Source organism: Buteo buteo, chromosome 7 (genome assembly GCF_964188355.1).
Source record: "Buteo buteo chromosome 7, bButBut1.hap1.1, whole genome shotgun sequence".
In the NCBI taxonomy this organism is placed as follows: Eukaryota; Metazoa; Chordata; class Aves; order Accipitriformes; family Accipitridae; genus Buteo; species Buteo buteo.
Window position 1 is genome coordinate 15,673,923 of NC_134177.1, and position 12,004 is coordinate 15,685,926.

Below are 12,004 nucleotides of genomic sequence, written 5' to 3' on the forward strand. Positions count from 1 at the left end.
GTGGTCTGATCCCATGAACACTGCTAAGACAATAATGTGGAGATGATCAAGCCCAGATCTTGCAGTAAATAAATGATCAGAAGAAGTAATCAAACAAATTGCAGATGTCACCATTCCCTGTTGAGCACTGAGAAGCATCTTGGAAATAGAAGACTGCCAGATTTCAATGCTTGAGTTTACTTTTAAGAAATTCTTTGCTTTTTCATGCAGTTGGAGATGATGGGGTTTTTTTGTTGCATGGGTTTTTTCTCTAAACAATCACTGATGCAGCATTATTGCCATCAACTACTGAGCTGGCAAGCATTACTGAATACTATCATTTCTAATGGCAGTCTTTGCTGTTTTCATCCCAGACCAGGTCAGAAAAAAACAATGACCTGGAATCCTACTTAAGTGATTTATTGTCATATTATCTCATAAACTAGCTCTAAATATTGTCTTGTTTTTCTAACTGTATAATATAAATGTTTAATATTTGTATGATAAAGTCGCAACATAAGGATAAATAAAATAGCAAATTAAATTTGTTTAAGCCATCTGTTCTTTTTAGCATCTGATTACATGCCAACAGCACATCAGTTGGCCATGGCTGAGTAAACGTTGGCCTTTACTACTTAACACTGAGTGCAGAGGCTAGTATTAGCTATATCTTTGAAAAGATTCATAAGGAAGATTTATTTTTTTTTAATAAAACCAGCTGTATCCCAAAAGGACAGTGTGTAGTCATTTTCTTCAGGACATGTATTTTTTCTTACACTTCAGGTGAGCACAGCTGAAAAGAAATGTTAGCTATTGCAATTTTGTTGCAGTTGTTTGCTTTTTTGATTATTAAAAATAAAGCCTTCTATGATGTTGTCACTCACAAAGAGTATTCCCTGTCTTTAGTGACGTGAGCTGTAAAAAGTTTTGATGCTAATAATTGGCTATATTGCAGCTGAAATTCATTTTTGTAGTAATTTCTTATTTCAATTTTAGGAATAGAAATACTCTGGTACTCCTCTTTGAAAAGCTTATGAAGGCTAACTGCAGACTGATGAAAGGAAAAAATACACATCAGTGTTAGCATTTCAGAAGCATCCTTTATCCTGTGAAGCCTTTCATCCCATTTGTTATCAAACCAAGTCCACAAGTCTGAGGATAAATAATGTCTCTTTTTCTAGGAGTTTCAGTAGATACAGATTTTCTGAATCGGATAGTTTGCTGAGCTATATTTTAAAAAGTCTGCTATCTTTTAGTCACAATATATTGTCAGTTCTTATAAACCTTGATTGACAAAATTATCTTCTCGATATTGTTTGATATCTATTATGTTCCAAAGATCAGTGAGAAACTCCTCAATGCCCAATCTTAACACTGCTTATGTATGTAATGTAGCAAAATGCTAACATGTGCCTCAGACCAGCCACATGTGTTTGAATTATAGGGACCCTCTTATCACCATTTATTTGTTAAGGTAGTATGTGCTAACCTTAGTTTTGAAGAGTATTACTATTGAATATATTCTGAAGACCTTTGAGAGTACTTTGAAGAGGCCAGGATCAGCAGAATCTGCTATCCAGCATGTGCTCCAAGCTTTCTTGGTATGTTCTCTGTATTTATATATTATTAATATTGCATTTTTTAATTCATCAAAGGCTTTTTCAACTTTAGGGCTCTGGGACGTGCTCATATCCTACTGTTTTGGTAGCTATGTGTAGGTATCTTCATATCTTCCTCCCCCCCCCATCCACATTTGCAGATGCTACTTAACATCTGAACAGGAACTGAATAAGTGAGGAAAGAATGGGTGTGATGAGATCTAGGGTATGGAGCAAAAAAAGGTAGCTCTCATGACTTTGGGATGTGTTTCTACTTCTGCTATTGACTCATCAGCTGAGAAACAGCAAAATCTGTAACTGTTCTTTTGTATGGTCAGTGAATTCTTGCCAAGGTATCTCCTGTCAAATAGGTATCATGTTTTTACCATTGACCTCTAGTAGTCAGGATTAAGACTGAATGTATTGCAGCTTCATTATATGATCAATGCACAGATTGCTTAGTGTTTAGAAAGTATTTTATAACCCTAGCTAGAAGTTGTTGTATATACTATATACATTCAGATTCTTATTTGCTTGAAAAAAGTGTGAAATATATTAAAATAGAAGCAGTGAGTAAAGGTATTGGGAGTGCCAGAATTCCCAGAAACGAAACACTGAGAATTTATTTAGTGCCAAACCGAAAAAAGATATTTAATGAAGCAATGAGAAGGACAGATCTCACACCCGTTGGTTACGAATATCTTCTGCTTAATTAGCTTGTCCTTGGGATGGGCTTTCTGTCATGTATGAGAGTGTGGCGGGTTCTCATACTCAAGCCTATTCCCTGGCACCTGTAAGGCTGGCAGGGTCATGGCAGGACTCAGTGACAGCTCAAAAATACAAAAAAGCATAAGGTTCTTCCCCTTAAAATTTTTAAGGCACTGAGATGAGCATGCGGTATGTAGTAAGGGATCACGCCTACAGTGAAAAGTTCATAATCTAAAAAAGTACGTGAGTAACTAGACACTGAGTACTCTTAGTAATGGAAGCCAGTTGAAGCTTTCAACTCTCATCTTGCAGTATCTGATGGGCCTAGGATTTTCTCTTCTGGTGTAGATCAGCACAACATTTACACCTATATAATGTCTCTAGCAATGCCAGAACCAGATGCTGCTGAGGCAGTGCTAGAATTATTCTGTAATGAGATACAGGAGTATCTGCCCACTATTGAGACCTCTCCAGGGTATCTAATACGGGTTGTTAGCATGTTGCCTTTCTCAGTATTCCCCTAGTTCCCATTCTGGGCTCTGCAGGGGCTGAAGGTAAATCAAGCTGTCAGTGTGCAATCATCCACCTCCAGTTTTAACAGAAGGATTTAGACAGACAGATGAATCTCCATTTCATCCAGCTAAATATGATGCAGCTAGTGATGCTATATTGGAGCACAGCAGGATCACCATGAGTGGGAGTAAAGACAGATGATAGATAACATGAGAGTCCAGAATACATAAAAAAATCAGCAACAAAGGTTCAAGGAAGAGGGTGAAATGAGCAGCTTGATTCCACACTTAGGCCTAACTGAAATTTCTTTTTACAGATTGCTGGGTAATTTACTGTTCTGTTTTGCTTTTTGTATGTGTTGGCCTTCATGGATGATGTAAATCATGAACATTCTTCTTCTCCTGTATAGCTTGTTTTTCATCTGTACACTTGATAGAGTTTGAAGCTTAGTGCTTGGATAGTTACCTTCAGCTCTGAATGATTTTGAAATCAGGTGTCCTTTGCTGAGAGGCAGAAGGTATCAACTGCTGTTATACCTGGGCAAAGATCAGGGAGTTCTACCATTTCAGAAAAACAAGACCATTTAAAAATGAATAAACTTTCTCTATTCGCATTTATTGAAGTAACCCAAATTCACAAGCTGCAGAAGAAAGTAGAACTCTACTATAACCAGATAGAACTTTAGCTAATTCTTTGGCTTCCTCCCCAACAAAACATATACATTAAAACATCATTAAAATTAGTTCCCTTCTTACTTTCTACAGGAGTTTGGAGTTAGGTTTCATATGTCATATTGTAAAAAGGAAAAAACAACATGGTTCCTAGTTGATCAGAAGAATTAATAAAACTCTTCCCAAAGCAATTAATTGGAGTAATAATGTATACTTGGACAACATTATTAAAACACACTAATTGCAAAAACCATAGTAAGAGCTCACTCATTATAAGAGTATGGGGTAGAAAATTAAGCTGCATGAATTAATCTTGGCACTTTTTGTTCCTCTGTGAACATGTTAAGTAAAAAAAGTTCAAACTGAGGGGAGAATCTGTCTAAATTAAGCAAGTATATTAGCTATTTGTGAGACATCACAGGGAAAAAATAACAAGAAATCAGATTCATGCTACTGAAGTGTGTGGAACCAAGTCTGATTGAAGTATGGATTTTTATCTAGGTAAAGAGTTCCTTTTATTCATGGAAGGAAGTCAATGACTCAAGATAAAACTGGACTTCTCAAGAGATGAATAATTTGCTGTTTTTCAGTAAACAGTAGGCTTTACGGGACAGAGAAAAACATACAGAGTGCAAACAATTTCATCATGTAGCCATAGTCTAATCTCACTTTCATGAATTTATCTGGAAATTAGTTCAGTTGCACGCATCTCTATTAAACTTGTATGAAAAGGACCTTAACAAAGCAAAAAAGAAGCAGGCTGCAGAACATAAAACAACAACATTCTTGGGAAATATTTTTGTCTGTACAAATGTTTAGGCATCAGAGGAAATGTTTAGGCATTGGAGATAAGATAGCCGCTTTAAATTCAGTGTCCAGATTCTGCTGTTTTACACTCGGATGTTTAAATACAATCATTTTGCTTTTTTGCTTGGTAGAGCATGTTTGAAACAATATTATTTTTGTCAACTTGATTGGAAACAATTTGTAAAACTCTACTTTGTAATACTGGTATTTCAAATGCTGGGACCATGCAGGTCCAGTTTTAGACAGAAGCTTTTTACTACTAATTTATCTCTGCTTCTTACACATTTCTCTGCACTTCTCGGCTTCCAACTCTGAAATCAGATCTGCTGGGAAGCAGTGAAGGAGGAGTAGAGAGAGACCATGCTTTGATCCCCTGCCTCTTGAAACATCACAGCTACCTGAAATCCTTACATTTTCTGTGAATTATTTAAAACATTTTCTCAAAAAAAGATATATTTTGATGTGGAAATGTTGCTGTAGTGCTTCATGGAAATGGTAGAGAAGGTATCCCAAGGCCCTGTGCTGTATTCTGCAGCCAGTATGTCACACCCATGATGTTCTGTGACTAAGGACTCCAGAGATGCAGTGCAGCAGCTCAGCTGCTGGTTTGGTGCAAATGTCATCAGAAGATCTGGTACAAGAGCCTGGCCAGATAGAAAAAAACCCCACATATTAAAAAATATAAAAATACAGAATATAAAATCTATTTTAAATACAAAAATACTTTTTTTTTTTCTCCTATAAAACCCCATGATTTTCCTACCTTGAGATGTTTCATAGGGAAAGATGAAGTTCCTTCCCCACTGTTGTTAGCTGGTTTTTACTACTATGCAACAGAGTGCTTGTAGAAGGGTTGAGGAATTTTTTCTCTTCTTTTGCTGCCAAAGATTTTTCTACCTAAGCAAAGCTGCCTCTTGGTTTGTTCGTTAGGTTGCTCTCATTTGACTTTGCCTTCTCACTGGAAGGCTTACAACAGAATATATAAAATTTAGGATTTTGCTTGTTTCTCATTCATACATAATTTTAATTAGATATTTGCTTTCTTTATGCTGCCTTTGTCCCAGCCTGTTTTCTGAATTAGGTAAATTGCTGGAACTTCTCACATGTTTGAAGCCACTGGTAATCATTATTCACTCCAGGAAAATACGAACAGGTAGTGATGTTCAATACCTCCCCCTCACTGAATAACAAGCTTCTGGTGCTTGAACTGAGAAGTTTTCTCAGGGCTAAATACTCGAAATAAAATCCAGTAAGGTTGTCAGTCATATCCCAGTACCCTTGAGATGCAGAAACTTTCTCCTTTCCCTCTGGCCCTTTTAAGGTCTTTAGATTGATGCTTCAGCATGTGCTAATGGAAAGCCCTGTTCTTCATGGGTGATGCATGTGGAGCAAGCCAATGGGGTGTACATTATATGAGAGACACAGACCATTCTTACATTTAGCAGGCATGAAAAGTATCCTTGAGATGTTTATGCAATCCCAGAATAAGCCTTCCAAATTATGTTAAATGTAGATGTGTTTAAGATTAAAGGAGAGGTCATTTTTTTATTACTTGCTTTACTGGCAGTTAACACTTGATTTAAACTTGGAACTGCAGAGTTGAATTTGTTAGAGAGATTCATCATACTTTCAGTAAATGAAAATATTTATTAATGGAACATATAATATTTGGATTTTAATTTTAAAAATTATCTTATTTATTTATGTTTAAGGTTTACAGTTCTTGTGATATATAGGCAAGGGCTGTTATATATTCAGTGGCAGTGTAATTTGTAGGCAAGGGGTTTGACTAACAGCACTGATGAAAGAATACCTAGGCCCAAGGGAAAAAAAATCTGTTTCTCCTTATCCTACTGCTGTACTCTGATTTCCATGTTGAATGAAAAATCCCATAAGGATTCATGGGTCCTGCAGTGCAGAACTCCATGATGTTTTATAGAGGAGTGGATTTATAGACTTTCTAAGACTTTTTACAGATGGAAAGCCCTTGGATGTCTTCAAGGTGAGTTGCTGTTCATACTTTTATCCTGGTAGTTTTTAGGGGTCTGTTGGGATAGTGACATTTCCAAACCCATATAAATCCTCTGCACCAATAAATGAAGCACGGAGCAGTGTTGCCTAATATCTCAGGCTCTTGAGCTCTTGAGGCCATGTGGCACAGGGCAAAGCAATGCAGGTTTGCTAGCTAAGTCTTGATGAACGCTTGCTGCAGGTTTTTCTGCAGATTCAGGGTAACTGTTAACATGCCTGCTGAAACTGATCTATTAAAGGTTGCTGTAATGTGTATGCTCTGCATTTCCATTGTATGGTCTGGCAGAAGTGAGACAATTACTCTGACTTAGAGCTTTCCTATCAGTAAAATGAGATATCTGAGCTGAAAAAGTGTTGTTTGTGAAACCCAACATTTTAGGTAAAATGTGGCATCAGCAGGTTCATGGAAAAGCCATGGTTCAAATTGGGTGGCAAAGCTGTTCAGCCAACATGCTAAACAGAAAATTTAGAAACAGTCTTTAAAAACTTAAGCTGATGAGTTCCAGCTGGATTTTCTTTATCCCCTGGCTGATCAGATGTAAAACAGAGATAAGAAATTTTGAAGGCATGATAAGAAGTGGGAAGCCGGGTTGAGAATAAGAGATGATTGGGAGACTGAGATTAGAAAAGTCTCATTCTGTCTCTACTGCACTATCAGCAGACTTTCACTTAATTAGTGGATGCAGTTCTGTGTAAAAAAATGTAGTTGTTGTCAGCAAAGGTTTTATATTTGCATGCTCAGATACTCTGCAAGGTGTGTGTTCTCACATTTACTTACTGTATGTATAAGTATTATTTAAATAAATACTCCTTTAAACTGCCAGAACAGAGTAAAAGCTGGGAAAAAAAAGTCATTCACAGACCTCCAGGATGTTCAATGTACCCCAAAATTCGGTCATATATTCATTTCCCTTGATATTCCAGATTAATGAATGCATCAAAATCAGGAGCTGTGTAATGCAGTTTGCCAGGGGGACAGGATCTTTGTGCTTCGAAACCAGGCTTGCTCCTTGCTTTCTCAGGCACCAAACTGTGTTATCCTGTTCTCAAACATATCAAGTGCCACCTTAGGTCTGTTTAGCCTGGTGCTCCCACTACTCCTGTTGGAAAACTGTTTCTGATCATTGCTCTTCTGATGGTTGGAAACTGCCTTTTAATTTATAACTTTAATTTGTTCATGATAAGCTGATACTCAATTATTCATGTACCAGCATTATCCCTTAACTTTAGAAGAGCTTCATTTTCCTCTCTGTGATGTATTTATGAGGAATAATCCTATCTCAGCTTAGATTTTATTTAGCCAGACTAAACAACCAAAGCATTTGCTGGATTACACAAGCCTTTTTATTTATTTTTTTTTATAAGACAGACGTACACTCCATTCCTCACTGTCTTGCTCTGTGCTGTTTCAGTCTCAACTCTTGCTCCTAACTGTGGCTAACCAAACTAGCATTTCAGAGGAGGAACCACTAGAAACTTTACTCAATAGCATCAGTACTTTCCTAACTCGTGACATCACTTCATGTCACACATTGTAGCATTGCAATGGCTTTCTCATGATGGATTGCATCAGGAACTTATGAACAGCTTGGTTTTGACCACAACTGAAACAAGTATATTTCTGCAGAGCAACAGCATCTTGATCAGCTGATAGAGAACACGTAGGGCTGAGTGTTTTAGTCAATCTTCTACTTTAATCTTTTCTGTAGTTAAGTGACACTTCACGTAGCTCATTACTTCAAAATGCCACTGGTCACTATAACTTCCATTTTATAATCACATGGACACACAAAAGAAATTTCCTGTAAAAGTTGGATTTAGGCTTGAGAATTTAAATGCAAACCCACCAAAACATTCAAAATTATTGGTACCAAGCAAGAGGAATGGGCCTGCAGTACTTCCTTTATCAAACACCTATTTAAAGGCATGTATATATTTCTTTATGAAATGTGAAAAAAATATAGTACTTGTAGGGAAAATGTTTGTTTGTGGGTTTGGTTGTTTTTTTGTTTTTGGTTTTTTTTTCCCAGATTTACATTCTCAGCCTCAAAGTTCATGAATCAAAAGTGACTAGTTTGCTTACTGGAAATAATTCTGGATCAAGTTAAGAATTCTATGCAGAATGAAAGATGAGAGAATGACTTTTTAATCAACTTTCTCCTTCATTACCTTCCAAGATGTGACCCTAACATCCAAAATAGTTAAAACTGTGATCTTCCTAACTGACGTATTTCATTAAATTCTGATGGCGTGAGTGGTGGGTGGGTGGGAGGTGGATCACTTTGTTATAAGGAAGATTTGTCACATTTTACAAGGAAGTTGCTTGGAAGAAAAACCATTTCTTTTGAACCATTTCGTAGTACTTATTCTTTGAAGCTCATTCTTGTCTCTTCATAGCTGCAAAAGAAAGAAAATACCTGCTTACTCATTATTCTCACATACCTACTAGGTGAGCAAATCCTGATTTAGTCATTGCACTCCACTGCAGATGCACAGGAATGTGTGGTGGAGCTGTTCACTTAAATGGCTGGTTTACTGCTGCTTCTTCTCTGGCACCAAAGAACCACAGAAAATATTGGGAAGACAGATTGGAAGTCAGAGGCATCCCAGACCTACTAACAGCAGTACAATGAAGACTGGAGACCTTGAATGATAATAAAACAACTGAGTTGGTAAAAATTCCACTGATGGAGCTCTCATGTGGAACATACTGTGTCTACAATGTTACAGGTCATTTCCTTTGCCTTTCTCTATAAACAAGTTTTTCAAATTGGTTTCAAGTTGGTCCAGCTGCTTCAAGCACAGTATATCGAAAGCATATTAATATGACAGATAACTAGCAGCTGTTGTTGGAAAATTGACAAAGCAAAGGGTAGATTTTGCTTTGGAGGATGAACTTGTACTTTCAGGCAAAACATCTTCCTCGATATTTTGCTTCCCTATGAGTTTTTCATTGCAAAGGCTGGGCCAGTGACACTAAGAGGTCACATTCTTTCCAGATACAGCTCTAGCAAATGTAGCCGTGCCTTATAAGAGGCAGATATGCTGATGGACTCATTGTTCAAGGCACTGAATGACAGAGAAAATGTGTTCTTAATCTCTCTGCAGTTGCTCTCTCTGTTAAAGAAGATACTGTCATCTGTTAACCCTGCTTCTGATTTATTCCTATCCATAGAAGTATTTCTGTATTGAAGATTTGGTGATAGTGTATGTAGCAATACGCATGCTCCTGATGAAAGTCTGTGTTCCAGAGGTGATCTAATCCATTTAACCATGTTCCTTCAATTCAGTCTTTGTTTTCATTTCCCCCCCCTCCCCCAAATACAGTTTGGTTAAAACAGAGTAAATCTACACTTTTCATGGCTAAAAGAAATATCATTTTCCTTTCTAACCATGGGGGGCGGGTGGGGTTGTTTCTTGTCTAAAACCCCGCATGCTTGGCCTGAGAAGGAGAGAAAAACACCACATCCATTTAAGTGGCACCATTACATTCTTATTTTGTATTTAGATCTATCAAGACACGTACTGCTTCAAGTTTATTGCTGTTACGATCCTACAAGTTTCACACAATTCACATCATTGCCTGTGCTGTCAAATACCATACAGCTTCCTTAATAAGAGAGAATAAACATACACGTACTTTGATCTACTTCACTGCTTCAAAGTTTAAAATGCACTCTGAGAGCTTTTCACAGGTTTTCAAAAAACGGTTACTGAGAGGAGTAATTACGAAAGTAGTAATTTTCTGACTGATGTTATTTTTCTATAATTGAGAGTTAGGTGGTAAGAGCATTATATTTCTTTGTAATTTTTTCCCCACAGTGTAGTCTACAAGGACTTTTGATTTATACCATTTTTCTTTTATAATTCACTCTGCTCAGAGGAACTGCAGTCAGACAGAAGCCTAGGAGACTGGAAGAATCCAGACAAGCTATGGAAGCATATATAAGCAACCTGACAAGCAGAAAGCATTAAAAAAAAAAATAAATTTGCATTTCAAATAGACTTGCATCAGGAGTTCTTAAGCTCGTTTCTGGGCTAGGCCACATGGTTAGAGAAAGATTGCCTTGTGTAGTCTGTTTCCACCCATGTAAAAATTGTGCTGACCTTCATTCTTTCATGACTTTCATAATTTTCTAGCATTACAGCAGCAATTACTTACATGGAAAAAGGGTTTAATGTATGCTATACTTTTTTAAATGCCGTTTAGCATCTGGAAACTTGGAGGAAAGCGTCTGCTTCCTAGGGACCACATTTTGAGAAGTGCTGACTTAGGCCACAATCCCATGCAATCACAAGGATGCAACTGTACGGAGCATTTTGCAGATTAATACAGGGGGCTATATGTTACAAGTTGATTTTTTTAAGTTGCATTAATACTATTTCAGGTACTTATTTGGTTTTTTTTCCCATTTGTCCCAAATTGCACATTAATAAAATAGCTGTTTAAGGTTTATGTCCTTTTAGGAAAAATGTGATCATGTTGTTATGAAGTAGCCCAGTGCTGAGAAAAAAGAAAAATTTTTTTGTTTAAAAAGAAAAATTGAAGTTCTCTAAATAACAGATGTGAAACTTTTTATTGACTTTTTTTGTCTTAGGTGCTCTGAAGTCTTGTTTTGATATCATTCAGAACTAAATTCTTTCAGATTGTTTTTAACTCTTAGATCCTGAAAGGAGTAATTTCTGATTTGTTTGCCAGCTAGACCAATTTTTTAAGGCTGGAGGAGAGAAGGAAGTCATATTTTACATGTAGGGTCAAATAACTCATAGGTTTTGTAATCTAAGAACATTCTTCATTGCAAATCCACAAGGTTTGAAGAATTTTATACTCTTTGCAGGTCTCTAGCATCAATGTTTCCAAGGTTTTACAAACTCTTCAGGGAAAATGATGAACCCTGTAAAACACATGTGTTCACAATACAAATGGTTCATCATAAATATAAGTCACTGTGACTCATGCCTCTTTTAGAATGTACAAATAACAGCATAAAGCAGAGTCTCTCCTGCTATCTTTGAACTGTATATCCTGCTATCAGAGTTGTAAGCTGTTTGGTGGGAGAGTGCAAGTTCTGAAAGAGTCAAGGGTAGTTCAAAAGTATTGATCTTAATGATTTCCTGTGAAACTATACCTATTAGAGGAATACCATCCCAAAGGACAAGAAGCCAAAAAACATCTCAAATTGTGCTGAAGGTCTGCCAAGGCCTTTTCGAATTGTTCCAAGCTTATCACAGTCTGTATTTGTCTGTTATAAATTAATGTTGTCAGTAACGTGAACTGCTGTCATGGTTTAACCCCAGCCAGCAACTAAACACCACACAGCCACTTGCTTACTTCTGCCCCACCTAGTAGGATGGGGAGGAGAATTGAAAAAAAGTAAAACTTGTGGGTTGAGATAAGAATGGTTTAATAACTAAAGTAAAATAAAATATAATAATAACAATTATTAATAATAATCATAATAATAATGAAAAGGAATATAACAAAACAAAAAAAAGAGAGAGAGAAATAAAACCCAAGAAAAGACAAGTGATGCACAATGCGATTGCTCACCACCTGCTCACCAATGCCCAAACAGCGATCCATCCCTCCTGGCCAACTCCCTCCAGTTTATATACTGAGCATGACGGCCTATGGTATGGAATATCCCTTTGGCTAGTTTAGGTCAGCTGTCCTGGCCATGCTCCCTCCCAGCTTCT